This window comes from Rhinolophus ferrumequinum, chromosome X (genome assembly GCF_004115265.2).
Source record: "Rhinolophus ferrumequinum isolate MPI-CBG mRhiFer1 chromosome X, mRhiFer1_v1.p, whole genome shotgun sequence".
NCBI classification, from domain to species: Eukaryota; Metazoa; Chordata; class Mammalia; order Chiroptera; family Rhinolophidae; genus Rhinolophus; species Rhinolophus ferrumequinum.
Window position 1 is genome coordinate 25,185,794 of NC_046284.1, and position 25,936 is coordinate 25,211,729.

Here is a 25,936-nt window from a genome sequence, read left to right on the forward strand (position 1 = left end):
TAAGGGAATGTTCCTGCTTTTGCAGTTTTTTCAAATTTATCTACATCTTGTCTATAAGCTCCAACTTCGCACTGAATCAGATGAGACAGTACATTTGGTGATAGAGTTCACCACTATGCTGAAGGACAAAAGCAACCATTTAAAAAATGTAGCTTGCTAGAAGATATCTGGGAAGCAGCAACAGATATATTGCCATTTTGAGCCGAATCATTTTGTTGACCACAAGGCAGAACGGCAGCAAGCTCAAATGGGAGAACTGTAGTCATTATCCAAAGGTCAGACTTGATAAGCAGACACTGCTCTTTCTTCCCCTAACTCTCATATGTCTGGAGGGGCAAGTCGGTGGCAGGGGAAACCAGAAATTTCACTGTCAAAAAAAGAGTTTAAGTGATTTTCTGCAAAGAGAACCTGCTATATTCTGTGCAGAATGACAGGATTCCTGTCTTCAAGGAGTTCTTAGTCTAAGGAAATGAGGCAGCAGCAGGAATTTCAGACAGAATCTACATCTGTCTTGTTGTTTGGCTCAAAGTAGGCATTCCGCAAATGTCATTTGGATGGTTGGATAAATGGGTGGATAGACAATTAACGAATTAACGATGAACTTTGGAAGGTAATTTCTTGGAGTTACTATTTGGAAAAGCAGGGGTGACAACTGGAAAACCTTTAGTAATGTAACTTAGAGTCAAGCATCTACTTCCACTAGAAATTTAAATACTTGAAATTTAGACCAAGGGTGGGGAATACATTTATTATTTTTATTAATTTGTATGTAAAATAAAAGCAAAACTTTTAAGAAATCCAGCTCTTACATGTGAAGTTACACTCCAATAAATTACTTTGTTATGAAGATGTGTTATGTTGAATACTTTATCATAATTATTTTTAATCAATTTGATTGTTTTCCTACCGAAACATCTTGGAAGTAACATTTACACTTTTTCTTTTGTCGATGGTGAACCATGCATAAGAAAAAAATAAAACATTAAACCCAACATAAACCCTGCAGGTGAGGTAACATGCTACTGGGAAAAAAATTGCAGCCAGAAGATCTGGGTTCCAGCTCCTCCACACATTCATGTTAAACTTTGGGTAAATCAATGAAGCTCTCCTGAGCTGCAGTTTTCTCATCTACAAACCAAGGACATTAAACCCTCTCTCCATTATAGGGATGTTGTGGAAGCACTTGGTAAGCTGTAAAATTCTGTAATAATGTCAGGTGTTGTTAGGGTAGGAATTACAAATAATGTCCTAGTGCTCCAAGACTTTGGTTTCTGGCATTCTGATGTAAAGGGTGGAGTGCTGTCCCTGAATATCAGCCACCAGCCTGAGAACATTCAACTTAAAGATTGTTATATAAAAGATTCCTCAAAGATACCATTTAACATACTCAACATGACAGACAGATGGTAACATACAAATTTAGACTCCATTTAGGTGGTACTATTCTTTTGAAGATTTCTTCGGACTTCACTTATATTTGCCAATCCACATGGCATGTATCATGTATTGTTCTGGTTTGCAATGACCAGACTGGAGTTTTTTATTGATAGGTCCTCATAGCATTTGACATGCAGTGAAGTTGTTAGAAGCTTTGCTTTAATATTGTCATTCCCACTAAACTGTGAAATGACCATTTCGATTTGGAGTATGATTATCGTGCTAAACATAAATCAATCGCTATTTTCTAAAATTTAACTGTGTTTAAGGGCAAAAGGCAAGCCACAGTCTGTATGTCTGTATGTTGGTTGAGGTTGTATGTCACCAGATTCTCAAATCAGATTCTTACTGAAGCACAATCCTATTTCCAAGTGGGAAGACAACTATTAAGAAAGAGCTTAGTAAAAAAAAAAAAAAAAAACATTTTGTAGATGTATAAAAATAAAAAAATAAACTGATTAGGCAAAGTTCCAAAGATCCATTAGTTTATTAAAGTAGGTAATGAATGTTTGAGAGATTTAAATAAATTAACCTTTAATGAGTACCCAGGGGCCAAAGAAAAAGAATGACAGAGGATTAGGAGTATTTTATCTGATCGTTGCGTAATGCACACTGATTAGTGGTTTTACTGAATGCTCATTGCTGCATAACAATACTAATAAATAAAAAAGATTAAATTTAAAATATCCCTAGATTGTAATTGTTGCCTGCTTTTACCGTGTTTTCCCGAAAATAAGACCTACCCCGAAAATAAGCCCCCGTTAAGATCGTCAGCCAGACGGACCCATTTAGTACGTTATGATGATGTTCCAGAAGAAGATGACATGACTGTATTTGAATAAATGTAGATTGTTGTACATGAAAAAATAAGACATCCCCTGAAAATACTCCCTAATGCGTCTTTTGGAGCAAAAATTAATATAAGACCCGGTCTTATTTTCGGGGAAACATGGTATGTATATGTACATAAATACCATGCTTGGATTTAATCACATTCCATATAGTTTCAGCAGAGGAAGACAGGAAGTTTTGTCATTGCATCACTACATTTTGAAGTGTCTGATATTGTGTACAAAGCTTTGGTCAATTAGGGTAATTTATTCCTAACATGATGGACATGCTTTTAGCATTTCAACATTAGATTCTTATCCTGAGTTTCACAATACTTGTGCTCTAAATAATATTAATTGATAACAAGTTACTTAGAACGTTTATTGGTATTTGAACATCTTAAAAAACAACTTTTCTGCACTTCTTTAGAAGTTCTGGTTTATAATTAACAAAATTCTTAAGGACTCCTTTTTTTTTTTTTTTTTGGAGCAGTGGCAGTGTTGGAAAAGCTTTGATTTTTTTTTCAGTGTGCCTTAACTATACTACTATTAAATCATTTACTGACTGTGAAATAAGTTTTGAGTAGGTTGTACTAGGAAGGCATTCTTCCAGCCTCTATCCTCTCTCGTTTTCTACCCAATTAATGGATTTTATATCAGGTTTCTATTACAGTCTTCCATCCAGACTTTGTTATTGTTTTTTCTTAAACTCAGACCTTAGAAATCACATGAGTCAATTCTTATTTTTCAGGTTAAGAAACCTCAACCAAGAATGATTTGCCCAAGTTTCCCCTCTGAGTGGAAGAGCAGAGACCAGAGCCTGTGTCTTTGTGGCCTGTTCTTCCTCTATACTTAACTGCCTCCTTTGCATTTTTTACATTTTACCAGATCCTTCCTAAAGTTCAGTGGAATCACTGAGGAATCATTGAAGTGACAGGTGACATAAGCAAACCACATTGCAGCAAAATTTTATTAAAAGTTAATTGTAGTTTAGATGAAGTGCTTCCCAACATTCTTCATGATATTATGCATGTAGTGGAGTAAATGAATGATCTACTTGAGGACAGGAATGACAGGCCTGGAGTCCCAAGGATTGGGAGATTCAAGGCTAATCCTCAAAGCAGTTAGGAATCTTTCTCTGGAGATAAGAAAGCAGACGCAATATTTCTTTTTTTTTTAATTAAAGTTTATTGGGGTGACAATTGTTACTAAAGTTACGTAGATATCAGGTGTACAATTGTGTATTACATCATCTATAAATCACATTGTGTGTTCACCAACCAGAGTCAGTTCTCCTTCCATCACCATATATTTTTGATCCCCTTTACTCTCATCTACCACACCCCTCTCCCCTTACCCTCTGATAACCACTAAACTATTGTCTGTGTCTGATTTTTTTTTCTTCATATGCTTCAAACACAATATTTCTGAAGTTTTTTAGGTTGTATCTCCTAGAGCAAGGAAAGGAATGTAATCTCGTAATTATATTTTACCTAAATGTTTCCCAAGACTTCAGGGTTTTTTGTTTTGTTTTGTTTTTGTTTTTGCCAGCAACCCTTCTAATCTTTCTATATTTTCCACAGAAGTATCACAAACTGGACAGATTTAAATCTAACCTATTTATACCACACAACCAATATAGTACCCTGCATATTGTAGGTAATCAGTAAATGAACTTACCCTATAAGTGTTATCTGGTTTTAACTTAAAACACACACACACACTCGCAACACTTCAGGCTGTGCACACTCATTTGCTTCATATAGAGCAGTGGTTTTCGGTCATGGCTGCATATTAGAATCACCTGGTGGCTTTCAAAAACTAGATGCTTAGGCCCCATCCTGACCAATTAAATCAGAATTTCTGGGGGATGGGACCCAGGCACTGGTATTTTTAAGAAGTTCCCTGGGTGATTTCAGTGTGTAGTCAGGGATGAGACGCACTGTCCTAAAGTTTCAATCTCTCCTGTAGATACTCTAATAAATCTGTGAGGTTGGGGACTGGATTCATATGGGAAGGAGCTGGTGAGGAACAAAAGAATAGGGGAGCTGCTTTTGGCACTGTTCACTTTGTAGAAAACCAGATTTGGGTCACATGTGTATCAAAGAAAACAACTTCCTTTTAGAAGCCCAAAGGAAGGACTCTTAAATAGAACTGGTTTACTGCACTGCAGCTATACGTTCATGCTCAGCATCTGCCCAGGAGGCTAGGCTGCTTGGTCACATATTGAGGGCCTTAGTTTATTGCTATTCCGTTTCTTCTTTCCACCATATTCTAGGCAAGTGCCCAATTTCTGGAAAATTCCGAGCCTCTATATTTTCTAAAGCTATAAATTGACCAACCCAAATCTGTTTTCAAAGGATACATTTCCTCAAACCTAAGTGGGAGGGGCTCACAAAATAACAAAACAACCACAATGGAAGATAGAGATGAATTTAATTAGGAAGGGAGTGAAGATTGAAATGGTCTTCTAAATGAGAGTAACACTTCGGCTTTCGAGACCCATTCCAAGATCCCAGTTACATTAGTTGGATTGAGAGGATGTTTCGGTCTTTTCCAGTCCTGAATTCTACTTAAAGGCAGTTTGATAATGTTACTGTGCTTTGACACTCTGACTTCACCTGGTACAATAACTTCCTCTGTTGTTTAATTAGAATAATTGGGTTGTACGCTTGCTGTCTCTGAGTGCCTAGAACACATAAGGGTTAAGAATCTGTGCAGTGTTTAAAGCCTGTCTCCCATGGTGTGGCATGACTGTAATTCCCATACAGTGCTGTTTTGTTGCAGAGAAACTCTTAAGTTGAAAATGTTCATGGAATTGAACTCAGGTATGGCATCTTCTTCAACACAATTCATCACTTCAGTCTCCTAGGAGCCCTGATTTGCTCTGTCAACTGTTTCTCTCAAAGCATCTTCCTGAAATGAATTTACTTTAAAGTTAAAGATGACTACAGTGCTTCTTCTTCAGGAGACAATTACATTGCCATATTCTTTGGTGAGAGAAAAACAACATAGCATTATTTTTTCCAAGCTTTGGGTATTGTTAAAAGTAGAATTGTCAGCTTAACTCAACATATTATAATAACCAAAAAACAACTGCTACTAAGATTCAAGATTTTCTAATAAGACCATTTTGAGGAGTTGTTTAGGAAGAGGAGGAAAAGGAGAAATATGAGGGGACAAAGGGAAGGAATCTATTAAATATTCCTGACCTTCAATGTCACTTTTGTCAGTGAATGCTATAGACAAAATAAACCAAGTCTGAGACCTATTATTAAAATGTTTTTCTTCCTCCTTAGCCTAATAGTTATCCTGCCTCTGAGACTATTGTGCTTTTATTTTTTTCTGGATGAATTTATGTCGTTTGACAGTCTTTGTTAAGAATACACAGTAAAGGTCAAATGTAAGACATTTGCTGGTGTTTCCTGATAGCCTTTATGCCATGGTAAATAGAGATTGGAAGCAGTTTTATTTTTCAGCATAGCATTGTGGATCTGTTTCCAATGGATTCTACTTTTTCTTATATCAAAGCCCACAAACCTTACAGGATTTTCAGGACTGCAACTTAGGAATTTTAAAATGGATTCATTTCAGACTTTACTTTTCCCCTCAACTCTTAGATCCAGTCAGGCACCAAATCCCGATAATTCTGCTTCATGAATATCTCAGGAATCCATTAATTTCTTTCAATATATTGTCACTATCTCAGGTGACACTACTGTCATCTTTCCACTGTATCACTTGTATTCTAACTTGTTTCTCTGCCTCTGGTGCTTTCTCATCTCCAGTGCTTTCTAAGTGAGCTTTCTAAGTCACAGATCAGATGGTGATGACCCCCCGACATAGAACACATACAAATCCACAAACATGCAGAATGAATGCTGAGGTCCTGCAATATGTGCTCTGGTAAAAAGGCTCTATGCACGCCTGTGGAGAGATTTTGGGGGATTAGAAAACATTTCCCTGAGGAAGTGACATTTGAGCAGGGTTTTGAAGGATAAGTAAAAGCTCTCCAGTGGAGAAAAGGGAAAATTGTAGAGCCCAGAAATGAATCCATTCATATACTGTCAATTGATCTTCAACAATGGTGTCAAGAATGCACAATGGGAAAAAGTCTTTCCAAAAAATTGTGTTGAGAAAACTGATATCCACAAGCCAAAAAACAAAACAAAAAAACGAAACAAAACAAAAGAATCTGGATCCATGTCTTTCACCACATAAAAAAATAAACTCCAAATGGATTAAAGGTTTAAATATAAAACCTGAAACTGTAGAACTCCTAGAGGAAAATAGGAGCAAAGCTTCGTGACAATGATGTTGGCAGTGATTTCATTATATGACATCAAAAGTGCAGGCCACAAAACCAAAAATAGGTCAGTGGTATCACATCAAACTAAAAGCTTTGACACAGCAAAGGCAACAATCAACAGAATGATAAGGCAACTTACTGAATCGGAGAAAACATCAGAGGTTAATTTCCACAAAAATATAAAGAACTACAGCCCATTCAAAAAAATACCTAATAACCCTTTAAAAATGAGCTAAAGATTTGAATAGACATTTCCCTAAGAAGATATACAAATGGCCAACATGTATATGAAAATATGCTTAGCATCCATTAACCATCAGGAAAATGTAAATTATAACTACAATGAGATATCACCTCACAGTGGTGAGGATGGCTATTATTAAAAAAAATAGGTATATGTTGGTGAGGCTATAGAGTAAATGGAACCCTTAAATACTGTTGGTGAGAATACAAAATAATACAGCTGCTATGGAAAACATATGGTTGTTCCTCACAAAATTAAAACCGGAACTACCATATGATCCAACAGTCCCACTTGTGGGTATTTATCCAAAAGAACTGAAATCAGGATCTTGGAAAGATATTAGCACCCCAATGTTTATTGCAGTACTAGTCACACTAGCCAAGATGTGGAAGCAACCTAAAAGACGAACACCTTAATTGATAAAGATAACATAGTATATACATACAATGGAATATTATTCAGACGTTAAAAGGAAGGAAATCTTATAATGTGCAAGAGCATGTATGAACCTTGAAGACATTATGCTAAGTGAAACAAGCTAATCATAGAAAGACAAATATTGGCATGATTCCACCTATATGGGGAACCTAAAATCATCAAACTCATAGAATAAGAGAGTAGAATGATGGTTACCAGTGGCTGAGGGACAAGGGAAATGGAAAATTGCTAATCAATAGACATAAAGTTTGAATTATGCAAGCTGAATAAATTCTAGAGATCTGTACAACATCATGCCTATAGTTAACAATACTGTATTGTACACTTAAAATTTGTTAAGTGGGTAGATCTAATGTTAAGTGTTATTGTCACAATAAAATAAAATTTTAAAAGGAAGCTCAGAGATATGAAAAGGCTTAGCATATTTGAGGAATTTGAGAAGTTTGGTATGAATGAAGCAAATGGTACTTGGGGGAAGTGGCAAGAGATGAAGCTGATGCAATAATTTGGGCCAGATTTTCTGTGTATGTATCTGCCTTTCTGGTTGTGATCTTTTTGAGAAAAGAAACTGTGTCTTACCAAGTCCTGAAATCCAAAGGCCTAACATATTGCCAGGCACACAGTATTGTTTGAATGAATTGGATGAATAAGGAGACTGTCAAAGTTAGACTCCAGCCTGTAGCAAAATTAACATCTTACTTTTTCTTTTATACAACAACTATAGTAAGACTTTTCAAACACAGATTAATTATTTTTTGCAGGCTCTTTTTTTTTTCAGTCACAATGTCTTCTCAAGGAGTAGATTTTAGCTTTCTCTTCAGTAGTGGGTTTGACTTCAGCCCAGGGACCTCTCTAAAGGAGTTAATCACTTGTCAACACACTGTATTGGTATTCCTGAGGTGGAATTGTTATAGGGGAGGTATGAATCTATAAAGATGCATTGGCATATTACAGGAATCTCTGTTTTCTCCTGTGTGTTTAATTTCATAGCCAACAACAGAGTTGTTTATCATACATTCTTGAAAAACTAGTCCAAATAGGAACCTAAGATTAGGAATGCAGAAAACATAACTCCAGAACATTAATGATACAGCATAGCAAAACTAATAGGGTGGGGGGAAGGAGGAAGGATAAAATTTTTGAACATGTAGATGAAGATTTACTGTATTTATGTAGTTATATCTTTAGGGAATGCTAAATCACAAATTCATCATTGGTTAATTAGAAGGTAATTAAAATTATAGCACAGTGATTGGATAAATAGTTAATGAAGGCCGAAAAAATGAAGAAAGGAAATCTGGTGAAATTAGTGTGTACATTTGGGGAAAAGCAAAGATACAAATGTTATTCATGCAGTGCATCAGTCCTAAAGGATGCTAATATTCTTCCAGCATTAATTGATAAAATTAATTCTCCAAAGACAAAAAGAGTTCCAGCTCTTACTCTCTTCCTCAAAGCATCCTACACTGAAATGCAGATTTATCTGACTGCTACTTCAGTTTTCACTCATTACAGCATGTGAAATTATTTTGCTGAACCTTGTTTACTACTTATTTACTGGTGTCTGAAGAATCTTTTAGAGTGAATTAATGTACTCTGTGTAGTATCTATTCCTACTGAAATGGCTGGCTCAGCCTAGGCTCCTGACCAGATTCAGCTGACTACAGTATCTAGTTTTCAAAATCAGGGGAGTGGTTTCCACAGGGAGAGCTGTGCTTGCTTTTGATCATTACCTCAGCTTTATGAAATCAATCAGCCTGAAGGGAAGACATCATTACAGATCTGACAAGATGGACTTTAATTTCAAAACCAGAACAACTCTCTGTCCTCCGGCTTTGAAATCTGCAATTATTTATTTAATTTTGAGAGAGACACCCATAATACAGTACCTCTGGGCACACTCTCAGACAAGTGTTAAACAGATAACCTAATGGTCCGTGTGTTAGGAACCTACCCTTTTCCTGTCACTGAAGTGGAAAATTGGTCAACAGGAATTGCAGCATGGCCTAGAGCCAGCTCAAAGCAGGCACTGATGAATCACCATCTTTCTAATCTCCCACCACCAAAGATATGGAGAGAAGAGCAGTTGCTGTAACTGTTCCTAGGGCTAAGCTACAGGAGAATAAGACTTGCTCTTCTCAGTTCCTCTGAAGACTGCCAGACTTTATCCTAAAGAAAAGGATGCATCACCCATCTACCATCTGTCACTTTAAACTGTTCTATCAAATCAACATTTTTTGATCTTTGCTGTCATTCAGGACTATGATTTTGCTGTTTCCCAAGCCTTAAATTGTACAGGGGAAAAGACTCCAGAAGTATTCTTCTTCTTGAAGTTGGAAATAAGTTTTTTGCTTTTCTGCTCGTGAAACACAAACACCTTAACAGATTTAGTTCAGAATTTTCTCAAATAATTTACCTTTACCAGACCTGGGGAATATTAACCCCACAGGAAAAACCACAGAGAACATTCTGAGTAGGGAAATATGGATTTAGAGAAAAATTGTCCTTCTCCTTTCCAGCTCTAGTGTCACTGTTATCAGTGTTTTAATAATACAACACCCAGCTGAACCTTAGCACTGATTAAAGATTTGGGAGGAGGCATTTCAGTTGTAAGGGGAAAATGTGGTTCTTTCATGTTGGAAAGTTCAAGGTGGTGACAAATATAGTCTCCTCTCCTAAAAAAGAGTACAAGCAAAGAGCAATCACTGACTACGTACTCCCAGCATTATTTATTAGTGTTTTACCTTGATGGCTGTGTATTACCTGAAAGAAAAAGAGGGTTAGGAAATTAATGTAAAGCTAATATCTTACAAGCCCTAAATAAGATGTAGTCTGGGGCAGATTACTCAAATTTTCTTATTCCGTTTCTGAGGCAAGTTCCTGTGAATCCCCAATTGCGTTAGAAGAAAGGAGCAAGCATTTACTTAGGGTCTAATATGTGCTAGACCCGAAACATACATTCTCTCATTTAATTTTCCTCACTTCCCTGTAAGGGGAATGGGTATTGTCATCCCCTTTTGCAGTGCAGAAACAGTCTCAAAGAAATCAAGTGACTTGTTTTATACCCCTTGTAAGTGGCACACCTAGTAAGTGGCAGATGTGGGTTTGAATCCAGGTCTGACTCTAGAGCAGCTCTGTCCAATAAAATTTTCAGTGATGATGGAAATATATTCTATACTGTGCTGTCTAACATGGCTATCGAGCACTTGAAATGTAGCTAGTGTAACTGAGGAACTGAACTTTTCATTTTATTTAATTTTAATTCATTTAAACTTAGATTTAAATGGCTACATGTGAGTAAGTCTACTATGTTGGACAGTATATATCTCTAGGGATTGCCTTTTCTTGACTGTAGTTTGTAAAGCAAGCATCTGTAACCGCGTGTCCATAGAACTATTAATATCAAGAGACCATCCCTATATGGGGCTTCTTTTATACTGTTTTCTCCTATAAGGATCTTAGACAGTGGAAGGACTGTTTTGCCTCTTGGAGAATGAAGCTATGCAGAGTCAAAGTTAGGGGTAGAGTGTATGTCATGCGGGGTGTCAGGCAGGGTCTCTGGTCCCGCTCCCCACACAAGAACGCAGGATATGGCTAGGCCAAAAAGGAACACCCACGGAGCCATAAGTAGGGGAGTCATATCTCTATACTCTTGCTGGCGGCTGGGTTGGAGACGCAGGAACCAGGAGCAACACAATTCTCAACCCTCACTGTGCCGCTTGCAGACTCAGCCACCATCTTCTTGTTAGCTCCCCCTTTTTCTGCTAGCCTAGCCATGGCAGTTATATTAGTGCCCAATGGCTCACTGGTTACAGCTGACGGCCAACTTGCCATAGCTGATGGCCATTTGATCACAGTCGATGGCCATTTACTACCTGAGCCAGCACCTTTCTATGTGAGGCCGAGAGCCTGGAAACTGCTTTTTGGGGCTCTGTCCCCACAGTGTATGATAGTCTACTACCATCCCCAAAGAGTCTTCAGGAATCCTAGGATAGAGGGGATACCAGGAATGCTGAACGAATCCAAAAATCATACTTCCTTCTTCCCTTCATAATAGCCCCAGCAGCAGGTTGCTTGGCATCTGGGGTGGGAAACTCAACTAGTGTACACAAAGTTGTAGCTGAGTTAATTTCCATACATATTTCTGGGGTGCTTTTAGTATTGTACAAGGCACCATGTCAGGCACCTTGGGGGAAGAAAGATTTAAAAAAATGATTGGCATGTCTCTCCTCAAGGAGTTTACAACTTAATGGTGGTGGGAAGGAAGGATAAGACAAACACTCGAAGAACTATAACATTAGGCATGCTCTAAAATGCATAGGAAAAGTCAGATTAAGATTGGAGGAGGGTCAGAATAGTGTTTCAGAACTTAAAAAAGCCCGAGTTCCTTGTTCTCCTGCTTATCAGCTGTAACTTGGGAAATTTACTTAAACTCTGTAAGTTTCCCTTTCTTTCTTGTAAAATGGGAATAACAACTAGAAAACAACATAATGGGATAATGTATGTAAAGCAGGGCATACTCTTAACACCTAGGGAGTGGTACTTCCTCTGATGGCCCTGCCCCATTGCTATGTATACATTGGGTTGGGTGGAGGTGAATAAAGAAAGGCATCATGAAGGAAATAGCATCTGAGATAAATCATAAAGGAAGGACAGTATATTGAAGGTTGGAAATCAAGAAGTACTCAGGTGGAAGAGCAGTGTGAGTCAAAGTGTGGAGGTAGGAATAGTACTGGAATGATTTGATGAATGCTAGGAGTCCCATTTTGCTTTTCTACTCAAAATGTGATTCCCAACCGAATCAGTATCATCTAGGAACTTGTTAGAAAAGTAGACAACACCCTGGACTTACTGGATCAAAATCTGCATTTTAACAAGATGCCCAGGGAGCATGTGTGCACATTCAAGTTCAAGGAGTGTTGGGGTAGAGTACAAACTGGAGCATAGTAAGAGACAACACTCGGAATGGGTGGGGCTTTATTATAAAGGATTTGAATGCCTGACCATGTAGTTTGGGGAGTCACTAAAAGTTGCCAAAAGATCACTGTCAGTGAAAATCCACCTGTGACCTGTATCACACCTTGAAAAAGGCAACTCAAGCATACGTTTTGCTCTGACAGTTCTTACATTCACCACTGTTCAAGCAAACCCCTTAGTAGAAGAGGACTTTGGCCCTTTTCTTTCTCGTCACTTCCCTGTTACCTTCACTCACCCAATAGTCTTTAACAATTACCCTTGCTGCAGCTAAACCAGTTATACAGAATATTGAACTCATGAAATTGACAAAGTAGCTTTCATCTGTTTGACAACAGCTAAGACCTGGAACTGATAAATGGTCATTTGTTTTGGCCACTAACCCCTGTGGCTGGAGAGTGATATTGCAGTCCAGCTCTTTTGGACATTACAAATAATTCCCTCAGAGGTAGTAGTTAGAGCAGCTGTGTAGTGAGAGCTGAAAATGTAGAGTCGGAGGTTTTCAGACTAAGGAAGGTGCAGGGGCTCACAGAGATGGATAAATCCTATAAAAGCACCTGCTGGCCTATTAAGGGCTTGGCCGTTATCCTAACCTTTTATTTCTCTAAAAGTTGTGAATTAAAAACTAATTTGGAGACCCTCTTTTTCCCTTTAACACAGAGTCCCATATCTGATTTTAAACTGAAGTCAATTTGAAAATAGGACTTGGGTTACAGAAATTTGGTTTATACACAAATTAGCGGTAATATTCATTTTGCCAAGAACTGATATTCTATTTTTTCCTTTTTTAAATTAAATTTATTGGGGTGACAATGGTTAGTAAAATTACATAGGTTTCGAGTGTGCATTTCTATAGTACATCATCTATATATTGCATTGTGTGCTCACCACCCAGAGTCAGTTCTCCTTCCATCACCATGTATTTGAACCCCTTTACCCTCTTCTACCACCCACCCCTCTGTCTGGAGATTGCTGCCTTGAATTGAATTTACCAGATTTCTCAGGACCTAATTATTTTCTTTTAAAGGGAACTAATGCAGAGTAGATTTTCTTTTAAAGGGAACTAATTTTCTTTTAGAACTATTTAAAGAACTATTTAAAGAACTATTTTCTTTTAAAGGGAACTAATGCAGAGTAGATTTATGTGTCTGTTTTGCTAAGGTTGTTCCACCTTAAAAGTCTGTGAGCCACAGATGCAAATAAGTGGCAGGCACCCACAGGATCACATTTTAGTACTACAACCTGGGAAAATCATTAAAAGCATTAAATAGCATCATGAAGGTTAGTCCTAATTTGACCTGATAGTAGAAAGCTCTGTATGGTGAATTGTGACAGTAATTATTACAGCAGCTGGGCACAAAGACGTCATTGATCTTCTTTCACAAGAATCATGAAAATTCTTCAGTGCTTTCCTCAAAGCCCAGGAATCATTTGCATCTGTATGGCAGACATCACTGCATGTGAACTCCTTGACCTGCAAATTAGAGGATTCACTGAGAACCAAAATTCATTCTGAGATATTAAATCCTCTAGTTTCATTAGATGAGAAATGTCATATTCCAAGGAACTCAGCCCCACTCTTCTCCAATGTGCATACTTTCTAAAGTGGCCTCAGGTGTGTTATGAAGTCAGATAATCTGTATTTTGATGTGACATGTGATAACTAGTCACCGGTCTAAACCTGTCAACCTTGTTTTAGATGAGATTATATTACCACATGGACTTGTTTAATTGTGCACATAAGATGTAGAAACAGTAGAAATCTATAACACTAATGTGTATTATCTACTTTCCTTTATTTTATCAATTTGTACTTCTCTTTAGACAAATTGTACATTTTATTGGCTTTGGCAATGAGGGCACAAGATATAAGGAGAAATGATCAAGGTTCAAAGTGTTATTCAATTTATCCTCAGGAATAAAATGGCAAGGACTACGAGAAATATGTAAGACTTTGGAAAATTTCTAACTATTCTCTGTTATTCGTGACTCCCTCATTTGTTTTTCTAGCAGTGATTATCAGTAGAACCCTTACAAAGTTAGATATTTCATGTGCTCATTTTAGGGACTGTAAGTAACAGTTGAACAAAATGCATCTTAGGCGATTTGGGGAAGGTGAAGGTGACCCTCAAAATAGGATATGTGGTAGTTTTTTTAAAGGTAAGGAAAGCAAGCTGAACCCTTAGGAGCATAGCAACGAATGGTCCCCAGGCTACAAAATGCCCCCTGGATTTAGTCCTGTCAGGAATTCATAAATAAGATTCCTACTTTGCATAGTAGAATGAACTAGATAACCGTAAAAGTTTCTTCCTAATCTAGTATCTTTTCAGTTTCATCATGTCTTCTAGAAAAATGGTAGAATCAGCTTCCGTAAGAGACTTAAAGATAAATTGTATAGTTTGAGTGAGAAATACAATATAGTAATTGCTAATATTTTATGTTTAAGTCATGATTGAAATTTCAGCCACAAGAATTCTTGAAATTAAAGTGGTGGTTTTCTTTTCAGAATTTAAATAGTCTTAATGGGAGCTATTTGACTTAAAATAGCATTCAGCATTGATCACATATACATGACACAGAAAAGATACTGTTGTTAACTATTGATTTCCTGATTTATTGGTTTATTTAGTGCTGTCTTGGGGGAGTAATGAAACAATACAATAAAAGTAGCTAGGAAACACTGGTATCCTAGGATTTTGTTATTTCTATAGCCCTTGATCTCCAACTACAAATCTTTGGAGACTGTATTGGGTCCTGGATAATATAAAATGTGGATTAAGAGGGATTACTGGGTCCTTTGTGGTTTTTTTTAAAGTTTACTGGGGTGACAATTGTTAGTAAAATTAAACAGATTTCAGGTGTACAATTCTGTATTACATCATCTATAAATCCCATTGTGTGTTCACCACCCAGAGTCAGTTCTCCTTCCATCACCATATATTTGATCCTCCTAACCCTCATCTCCCACCCCCCTTCCCCGTTACCCTCTGGTAACTACTAAACTATTGTCTGTGTCTATGAGTTTTTGTTTCTCATTTGTTCATCTTGTTCTTTTGTTGTTTTTGGTTTATATACCACATATCAGTGAAATCATATGGTTCTCTACTTTTTCTGTCTGACTTATTTCACTTAGCATTATTCTCTCAAGATCCATCCATGTTGTCACAAATGTTCCTATATCATCTTTTCTTACTGCCAAATAGTATTCCATTGTGTATATATACCACAACTTCTTTATCCATTCATCTATCAAAGGACATTTTGGTTGTTTCCATGTCTTGGCCACCATAAATAAAGCTGCAATGAACATTGGAGCACACGTGTCTTTATGTATAAATGTTTTCAGATATTTTGGGTAGATACCCAGGAGAGGGATTGCTGGGTCATATGGTAACTCTATTTGTAATTTTTTGAGGAACCTCCACACTGCCTTCCATAACGGCTGCACCAGTCTGCAGTCCCACCAACAGTGTATGAGGGTTCCTTTTTCTCCACAGCCTCTCCAACACTTGTCACTGTTTGTCTTGTTGATGATAGCCATTCTGACTGGAGTAAGGTGATATCTCATTGTGGCTTTTTTTGCATTTCTCTGATGATTAGTGATGTTGAGCATTTTTTCATATTTCTATTTGCCACTTGTATGTCTTCTTTGGAGAAATGTCTCTTCAGGCCTCTGCCCATTTTTCAATTAGGTTGTTTGTTTTTTTGTTGTTGAGTTGCATGAGTTCCTAGTATAGTTGGGATATTAGCCCTTTATCAGAGGTACTGTTTGCAAAAATCTACTCCCATTTAATTGGTTGCCTCTTTATTTTGTCAATGGTTTCTTTTGCTGTGCAGAAGCTTTTAAGTTTCATATAGTCCGATTCATTTATTTTAGCTTTTACTTCTCTTGCCTTTGGAGTCAAATTCATAAAATGCTCTTTGAACCCAAGGTCCACAACTTTAGTACCTATGTTTTCTTCTATGCAGTTTATTGTGTCAGGTCTTATGCTTAAGTCTTTGATCCATTTTGAATTAATTTTGGTACATGGTGACAGATAGCAGTCCAGTTTCATTCTTTTGCACGTGGCTATCCAATCCTGCCACCACCATTTATTGAAGAGGCTGTCTTTCCTCCATTGTATGTTTTTTGCTTCTTGGTCAAAAATTATTTGTCCATATTTATGTGGTTTTATTTCTGGGTTCTCAATTCTATTCCAGTGGTCTATGTGTCTCTTTTTATTCCAATACCATGCTGTTTTGATTATTGTAGCCCTGTAGCACAAGCTAAAGTCAGGGAGTGTGATACCTCCAGTATTGTTCTTTTTTCCTAAGTTCGCTTTGGCTATTCAGGGTCTTTTGTGGTTCCAAACAAATCTGATGAGTTTTTGTTCTACTTCTTTGAAAACTGCCATTGGGATTTTGATGGGGATTGCATTAAATCTGTATATTGCTTTGGGTAATATGGCTAATTTAACTGTGTTGATTCTTCCAATTCACGAGCACGGAATGTCTTTCCATTTCTTTGTGACTTCTTCAATGTCTTTTAAAAATTTATTGTAGTTTTCAGCATATAGGTCTTTCACATCCTTGGTTAAGTTTATTCCTAGGTATTTTATTCTTTTTGCTGCAATTACTAAAGGAATTGTTTTTTGTATTTCTTTTTCTGAGATTTCATTGTTAGTATATAGGAATGAAATAGACTTTTGTACGTTGATTTTGTAGCCGGCAACTTTACTGTATTTGTTGATTGTGTCTAATAGCTTTTTGGTGGAGTCTTTAGGGTTTTCTATATATAGCATCATGTCATCTGCAAAGAGTAACAATTTCACTTCTTCATTCCCAATTTGGATGCCTTTTATTTCTTTCTCTTGCCTGATTGCTCTAGCAAGGACTTCCAGCACTATGTTGAAAAGCAGAGGTGATAGGGGACAGCCCTGTCGTGGTCCTGAACGTAGAGCAAAGGGCTTCAGTTTTCCCTGTTAATTATGAGATTAGCTGAGGGTTTGTCATATATGGTCTTTATTATGTTAAGGTATTTTCCTTCTATACCTATTTTATTAAGTGTTTTAATCATAAATGAATGTTGTACCTTGTCAAATGCTTTTTCTGAATCAATTGATATAACCATATGATTTTTGTCCTTTATTTTGTTTATGTGATGTATCAAATTGATGGATTTGCGGATGTTGAACCATCCTTGTGTTCTGGGGATGAACCCCACCTGGTCGTGATGAAAAACCTTTTTAATGCATTGTTGTATTCGATTTGCTGGAATTTTGTTTAGGATTTTTGCATCTGTATTCATCAGAGATATTGGTGTGTAGTTTTCTTTTTTTGTGTTGTCCTTACCAGGTTTTGGTATCAGGGTAATGTTGGCCTCATAAAATCAGTTGGGGAGTACTCTCTCTTCTACAATTTTTTGGAAGAGTTTGAGCAGGATTGGTATTAGGTCCTCTTTGAAGTTTTGGCAGAATTCACTAGTGAAGCCATCTGGCCCCGGACTTTTGCTTTTGGGAAGGTTTTGGATGATGGATTCAATTTTGTTACCTGTGATCGGTCTGTTTAGATTTTTCACTTATTCATGGTTCAGATTAGGAAGGCTATATGTTTCTAAGAACTTGTCCATTTCTTCTAGGTGGCATATAGTCCTTCATACTATTTTTGGATGATCCTTTGTATTTCTGTGGCGTACGTGATAACTTCCCCTTTTTCATTTCTGATTTTGTTAATTAGTGTGTTCTCTCTTTTTATCTTAGTGAGTCTAGCCAAGGGTTTCTCAATTTTGTTAATCTTTTCAAAGAACCAGCTCTTTGTCACATTAATTTTTTGTATTGTCTTTTTGTTCTCTATTTCATTTGTTTCTGCTCTGGTTTTTGTTATTTCCTTTCTTCTGCTGACCTTGGGTTTTATTTGTTCTTCTTTCTAGTTCTTTAAGGTGTAACGTGAGGTTATTTATTTGCGATTTTTCTTGTTTCTTGAGATAGGCCTGTAATGATATAAATCTCCCTCTTAAAACTGCTTTCGCTGCATCCCAAAAATTTTGGTAGGATGTATATTCATTGTCATTTGTTTCTATGTATCTTTTGATCTCTCCTCTAATTTCTTCTTTGACCCGGTCGTTCGTTAAAAGTATGTTGTTTAATCTCCATGTATTTGTGTTTTTTCCTGCTTTCTTTTTTGCAGTTGATATCCAATTTCAAAGCCTTGTGATCAGAGAATATGCTTGGTATGATTTCAATCTTCTTAAATTTGCAGAGGCTGATTTTATGTCCCAATATATGGTCTCTCCTTGAGAATGTTCCACGTACACTAGAAAAAAAAGTATAGTCTGATATTTTAGGATGAAGTGCTCTATATATGTCAGTTATGTCCATTTCATCTAATGTGTCATTAAGGGCTGTTATTTCTTTATTTATTTTCTGTTTGGATGATTTTTCCATAGCTGTCAATGATGTGTTTAAGTCCCCTAGTATAAATGTGTTTTGGTCAATTTCTCCCTTTAGTTCTGTTAATTGCTTGGTATATTTCGGTGCTCCCTGATTGGGGGCATAAATATTGATGACTGTTATGTCTTCTTGTTGTATAGTCCCCTTTACCATTATGAAATGTCCATCTTTCTCTCTTGTTACCTCTTTCACCCAGAACTCTGTTTCATCTGGTATCAGTATGGCTACACCTGATTTTCTCTGGATACCATTTGCTTGGACTGTCTAATTCCACCCTTTCACTTTGAGTCTATGCTTGTACTTGAATCTGAGATGTGTCTCTTGGAGACACCATATGGTTGGGTTTAGTTTTTTGATCCAATCTGCTACTCTGTGCCTTTTTATTGGTGAGTTCAGTCCATTTAGATTTAGGGTGATTATTGATATGTGAGGATTTCCTGTCTTTCTATTTTAGTTTTCTGGTAAGGCTGTGTCTCCATTGTTTCTTTGCCTTTTTGTTGTTGTCTCTTATTTCTGTGTGGTGGTATTCTATGATATTTCCCTCTGTTTCTTCTTTTATTACAGTATGTATTTCAGTTCTGAATTTTTTTGAGTGGTTAACCTGAAGTTTATGTAAAAGAAAGTTTGATATTTAGAGTATTCCATTTCCTTCAGCACGCTTACTTTCTCCATTCCCATATTCCAGTTCAGGCCTTTACTCTCCCCCTTTTTAAGTTTTGGTTGCCACAAATTGTCCCTGTTGATGGTGGTCGAATAGCGTCCTTTAGTATGTCTTGTAGTGCAGGTCGTGTATTAGAAAATTCCCTCAGCTTCTGTATGTCTGGAAAGGTCTTTATTCTTCCTTCATATCTAAAGGATATCTTTGCTGGATACATTATTCTTGGCTCATAATTTTTCTCTTTCAATAGTTTGAATATTTGGTTCCACTCCCTCCTGGCTTGTAGGGTTTCTGCTCAAAAATCAGATGATAATCTAATGGGCTTTCCTTTCTAGGTTACTGTCTTCTTTTCCCTGGCTGCCTTGAGGATTCTTTCTTTCTCATTGATTTTAGACAGCTTCAATACAATGTGCCTTGGAGAAGGCCTGTTGGGATTGAGGTAATTAAGTGTTCTATTTGCTTCTTGGATTCGAGGATCCAGTTCTGTCCACAAGTTTGGGAAGTTTTCATCGACAATTTGTTTGAATATATTCTCTGTTCCCTTCTCTCTTTTTTCCCCTTCTGGTATGCCCATTATTCTTATATTGCTCTTTCTGATGGAGTCACAAAGTTCTTTAGAGTTCTTTCATTTCTTTTAAGTCTCAAGTCTCTTTCTTCTTCCATTCGTGTCATTTCCAGGTTTCTATCTTCGATGTGACTGATTCTTTCCTCCATCTGGTCAACTCGACTACCTAAGCTGGTTATTTCATTCTTAATTTCTTCCATTGAGTTCTTAATCTCCAGAAATTCTATTTGTTCTTTTTCTAAATTTCAATCTCTTTCATAAAATGCTCATGTTGTTCTTTGATTGCATTTCTGAGTTCATTAAACTGCCAGTCTGTGTTTTCTTGCATCTCGTTGAGTGTTCTCAGAACTGCAATCTTGAATTCTCTGTCATTTAAGTCACATGTTTCCATATCTTTAAGTTCCTTTTCTGGAGACTTTTCACTTTCTTTCTGAGCTGTCTTGTTGCCTTGGTTATTCATGGCAATTACTGATTTATTATTTCTCTTCCTAGACATCTACAGGAGTGGCTTATGCAAGAGGTTGATAAGAAGAGATCTTTATTTTCCAGTACTTGTTGGTAGAATGTTTTATTTTCTCTCCAACTGCAGCCTTTTTTTCTCTGTCACACGGTAGCTATGTTTTCTCTTCAGTATTCCAGCTTCTCACACAATGGGGGGATTCCCTGGGAGACGGGCTTCTCCTCTGTTAATAGTTCACCTGGGTCACAGGGCGCAGTGTCCGTGTGGGTATATGGAGAGCTTTTGAAGTTCCAAAGCTCTTCCTGCACCAGATTCAGAGCCCGTATGATTCACCAGTGCTGTTTACTCCTGCAGGGATCCGCCCAGATAGGTGGGGTCAGGGGTGGGGTGAGTTGTGAGAGGTGTCCCATAGCAATGGCGGTGATCACCGCCACAGCCAGTCCTGGTTCCACAGCTCCCTCCCCTTTGCCGGAACTAGTTGGGCTGCAAATTTGTTTCTGCGGTCCACAGTTCTCAGAACAGCAAATATTCTGTTATTTGGTCTGACACCTCTACCTTTCCACATCTATCACTGGGCAGGTGGGGGTGGAGCGAGCTCTGGGAGGGTAGGGAGGGGGCAGCTAGTCTCAGTGCCTAAGGCTTCCGTTCTCTGCTTGGCAGTGAGGGCTTAAACCACCGTTTTCAGCCTTGTTCCCTCTGTCTTTGCTCAGAGGTCTCTTTCATGAGCGTTGGGTTCAGCCGTGTCACATGCTTCCCCCTCAGCCCTGTGGGCCATAAGCAGAGCCCTAGCAGTCCGAGTTCTTCCCTCTCCCGCAGCCGCGGTAGATCCGGGATGCAGCGAGCTCAGAGCACTGAGCTAGGTCTGCGTCTTGCGCCCCCGCGGTTCCGTCTCCCCCATTCTCCCTTCCCTCCTCGCCCACTTGTGCGATTTGCCCACCTTTAGGTGAATTCAGTAGTGCGCCTCTTCGTCTTGCCTGTCTGCTGTGCAGGGAGTCCTTTGTGGAGTTGTAGTTGTTCCATTTGTTGTAAATTCTAGGGGAGCTTTACAGGGGCTCAACTCACGCCGCCATTTTGATGACGTCTTCTCGGCTCCTTTGTTTTTTGTTACAGACTTTGTTTTAGTCTATTTTGTCTGGTGTAGTGTTATCCCAGCAGTTTTTTGTTTGTTTGTTTGTTTGTTTCCATTTTCATAAAATATCTTTTTTTTTTCATCACTTTGCTTCCAGTCTGTGTGTGTCTTTTCATTTGAAGTGAGTCTCTTGAAAACAGCATATGTAAGGGTCTTCTTCTCTTATCCATTCAACCACTCTATCTTTTGATTGGAACATTTAATCCATTTACATTTTTAGTAATTGGTGATACATATGTACCTACAGCCATTTTATTATTGATATTATCTTTTTTTTCTTTTTCTATCTTAAAGTAGTCCGCCTAAGATTCTTTGTAATTCTGGCTTGGTGTTGATGAGCTCCTTTATTTTTTTCTTGTCTGTGAAGCTCTTTATCTGTCTTTTGATTTTAAATGATAGATTTGCTAGATAGAGTAATCTTGGTTATAGGTCCTTGCTTTTCATCACTTTGAATATTTCTTGCCAGTCCTCTGTGGCCTGCAGTGTTTCTGTTCAGAAATCAGGTGACAGTCTTATGGGAGCTTCCTTGTGGGTAACAAACTGCTTTTCTCTTGCTGTTTTCTAAGATTCCCTCTTTGGAAAATCATATGATTTTACTGATATGTGGTATATAAAACTGAAAACAACAAAAGAACATGACAAATAAATGAATAAACAAAAACTCATAGACACAGATAATAGTTTAGTGATTACCAGAGTGTAAGGAGGGAGGGAGATGGCTGGTGAGATTAGAAGGGGTCCAATATATGGTGATGGAAGGAGAACTGACTGGCTGGTGAACACACAATGTGATATATAGATGATGAATTACAAAATTTTACACCTAAAATTTATGTAATTTTACTAAAAACTGTCACCCCAATAAACTTTAATTTTAAAAAAAGAATGCTGGAGGAGAAAGGGTGGAAGCATGAGGCTGGGAGGATAGATGGCCATCCTGCTCCCTGGACTCCCATCCACAGATGCTGGCTGTGTGTGTGTGGTGGGGTGGCAGAGGGGTTTGGGGTGAGTTTATAACTTTTAACTATTCAGTTGTAACTGTGACCAAGGTACTTTTTATTGCCTAAAGATGAAAAGTCAAGGGAATGCCTAAGTTTAACCAGAAAAGGTGAAGAACGTCCGTGGGAAACAAATAAAAATGTTTTCTAATTAAAAAAAAAGAGAGAGAGAGAGATTCTCTCTTTGTCTTTAACCTGTGGAATCTTGATTATCATGTGTCTTGGTATTGGCCTCTTTGGGTTCATCTGGTTTGGGACTCTCTGAGCTTTCTGGGCTCGTATATCTGTTTCTTTCTCATGGTGAGGAAAATTTTCTGTCATTGTTTCTTCAAATAGGTTTTCAATTCCTTGCTCTCTCTCTTCTCCTTCTGGTAACCCTATAATACAAATGTTTGTATGCCTGATGTTGTCCCAGAGGCCCCTTAAACTCTCCTCAGTTTTCTGGGATTCTTTTTTCTTTTGCCTGTTCTGATTGCATGTTTTCAGCTACCTTATCTTCTAAATCGCTGATTCGATCCTCTGCTTCATCTAATCTACTGTTGATTCCCTGTAATGTATTCTTCATTTCCATTAATGTATTCTTTATTTGTGACTGGTTCTTTTTTATATTTTCTATCTCTATTTTTATGTTTTCTATCTCTTTGTTGAAGTTCTGTCTGAGATCATTGAACATCCCTATAACCAGTGTTTTGAACTCTGTTTCTGATAAATTGCTTGTCTCCATTTTGTTTAGTTCTTTTTCTGGAACTCTGTTCCGTACTTTCATTTGGGACATGTTTTTTGTTTTTTGTTTTTGTTTATTTGTCTCCCCATTTTGGGTACCTCCCTGTGTTTTTTTCTATGTATTAAGTAGGGCTGCTATGTCTCCCAGTCTTAGTAGAGTGGCCTTATGTAGTAGGTTTGTTGTGGGGCTCAGTGGCACAGTCTTCCTGGTCACCTGAGCTGGGTACTCCAGGTTTGTCCCTAGTGTGGGTTGTGTGTGCCCTCCTGTTGTACTTGAGCCTTGGTCACTGTTTGCACATCAATGACAGGGATTGATCCTCAAGCTGATTGATTGTGAGAACAGGCTGTAACTACAGTGGGGGATCTGTGATACAGCAACTGACCCTACAGAGCATGATTCACTTTAGCAGGGTTCTTGTGCTTGCCCAGTATGCCCTTTGGGTGTGTCATCTCTGCAGGTGGCTGGGTGATTCACCTGCTGGGTCCAAAGCTAGCCACCAGGTGTGCCACCCTTGGGGCATCCTGGGAGTGGCCCCATTGCAGGCCAAGTTCAGCCACATCCTGGCCCTGCCTAGGGCCACCTAGCATGAGCCTCAAAGCAATCCACAGATGGCTGTTACCTACTCTGGGCTTGGAGGTGCCTCAAGTGACCAAGCCATGAATAGGCCTGCTGTTGCTAGTGCTGGGATTAGGGCTGCTCAGCCAGAGGTATTGGACATGCTGAAGTCAGCTGCTGCTTGTTTGTATTTTGTGGACCTTTAAGAGATTTTTAGGAAAGTCTGCGGCATGAGCCAAGACAAGCCATGCATATGGAAAAGCCATTGGAAGTGGCTTGGGTGGGCCTGAAAATTGGGTGGGGTGGTGTTTCAGGGATGGAAGGCAAATGAATGGTGTTAGCCAGGTTCATGGAGATTCAAATAATGGCTTCCACCAGCTCCTCTGTCAAGGAGAAAGCTGCCTCTCCAGCCCTCACCCTGCAGCCAGAAAATGAGTCCCTCCCCTTATGTCTCTGGCATCTTTCAAGCTGCTGCCCCAGTGCTACTGGAGATCAGAGCCAGTCAGTTGGTCAGCAAGTAAATCTTTGTGCCGGCCCTTTAAGAAGATCACCTGGGACTCCAGTCACCTTTCTTCTCACTCAGCCACAATCTCTGCTGGTTTTCACAGCTAGAAGTTGTGGGGACTTCTCTCAGCGCTGGAAACCTGGGCTGAGGAGCCTGGTGTAGGGCTGGACCTCTTGCTCCTCTGGAGGAACCTCCACAGCTGAGATATTTCTCCCAATTTTTAACCACCACACGTGGGTGTGGGACCAGTCTTTTCCAAGTCTCTGCCCCTCCTACCAATCTTCAGGTGGCTTCTTCTCTATATCCTTAGTTGTAGGGCGTTGGTTCAGCTAGAATTCAGGTGATTCTCAGTGATGGTTATTCTATGCTTTAGCTGTAATTTTGATATGATCATGAGAAGAGGAAAGCACGGTGTTTACTTACTCCACCATCTTGACCAGATCATGCCCATTAATTCTTCATTATCAACTGTCAAGTCTTTAACTGCAAGAGTTAATAGAATAAGTCACCTATTGTGGGGACAGAGTCCCAGAGAGCAGTTTCCAGGCTCTCGGCCTCATGTGGGGAGGTGCTGGCTCAGGTAGTGAATGACCATCAACTGTGATTGGTAGGCCATCAGCTGTAACCGGTTAGCCAATTGGCTACTGATGTAACTGCGGCGCTGTGTTGATTGGTTGGTTGGTTGGCAGGCAGTGAAGTGAATGGTGGACTGCAGATCGTGTAACTACTACTGCGTGTGTCTCCCCTGGCCGCCAGAGAGAATATAGTGGTATGACTCCCCTAACTATGGCTCCGTGGGTGTTCCTTTTTGGCCTAGCCATATCCTGCATTCTTATGTGGGAAGCGGGACCAGAGGCCCTGCAGGCCGCCCTGCAAGACACCTATCCCCACCCTATTGAGCATTAATTCATTCATTCAACACTCACATGTGGGAGGCATGGTGCTGAGTACCAGGGATACAGTTGTAGGATAGGAGAGAGAGAGAGAGAGAGAGAGAGAGAGAGAGAGAGAGAGAGAGAGAGAGAGAGAGAGAGAAATCTTTTTTAGAACTTGCAAACTTATAGGGAAAAATGTTTGTTTAAATTTATTTATAATAATAAGATAATCGTAACTTTAAATATATATATATGTTATGGTATATACATATATATATATATATATATATATATATATATATATATATCTTTGCAACAATCTGGTGCAATATTATCACTCCCCTTTTACACATTATGAAAATTAAGACTAAGAGAGATTATAAGATTTACCAAAAGCTACCCAACTAATAAAGGACAGAGCCAAAATTTGAACTCTGATCTATAAGGCTCTGAAGCACATACTGTTTCCACTATACCATTTAATCTTCCATGGAACTTCTTTTTGCCAGTATAATATCACAGAAAGAAATACCAAGAAACCTTTGGGAATAGTACACTAATCATACTTGACTCTGGAGCTACTTAGTTACAAAAAACATCTTTGTAAATTATATAAACCTCTAGTGTTCTTTGAAAATTGTCTTGGTCATGATCTGAACGTTTTCTAATACACAGCAACTGGTGTTTGTTTCTTTAGTTCTAGTCATGGTAGGGATTTCATAGGACATGGATGTGATGCAGTGAACGGTTGACTTAAGATAAAGAAGCAAGTTTTCATTCCTTAGTTATTCAGATGATGTAAAGGAA

General features: G+C 38.4%; 1 protein-coding gene across 12 annotated transcripts in view; it reads left to right on the forward strand.

Annotated features, from left to right (window-relative positions):
• Positions 1 to 25,936, forward strand: part of ENOX2 (ecto-NOX disulfide-thiol exchanger 2) — a 454,293-nt gene that overhangs the window by 139,296 nt on the left and 289,061 nt on the right. The window lies entirely within an intron of this gene.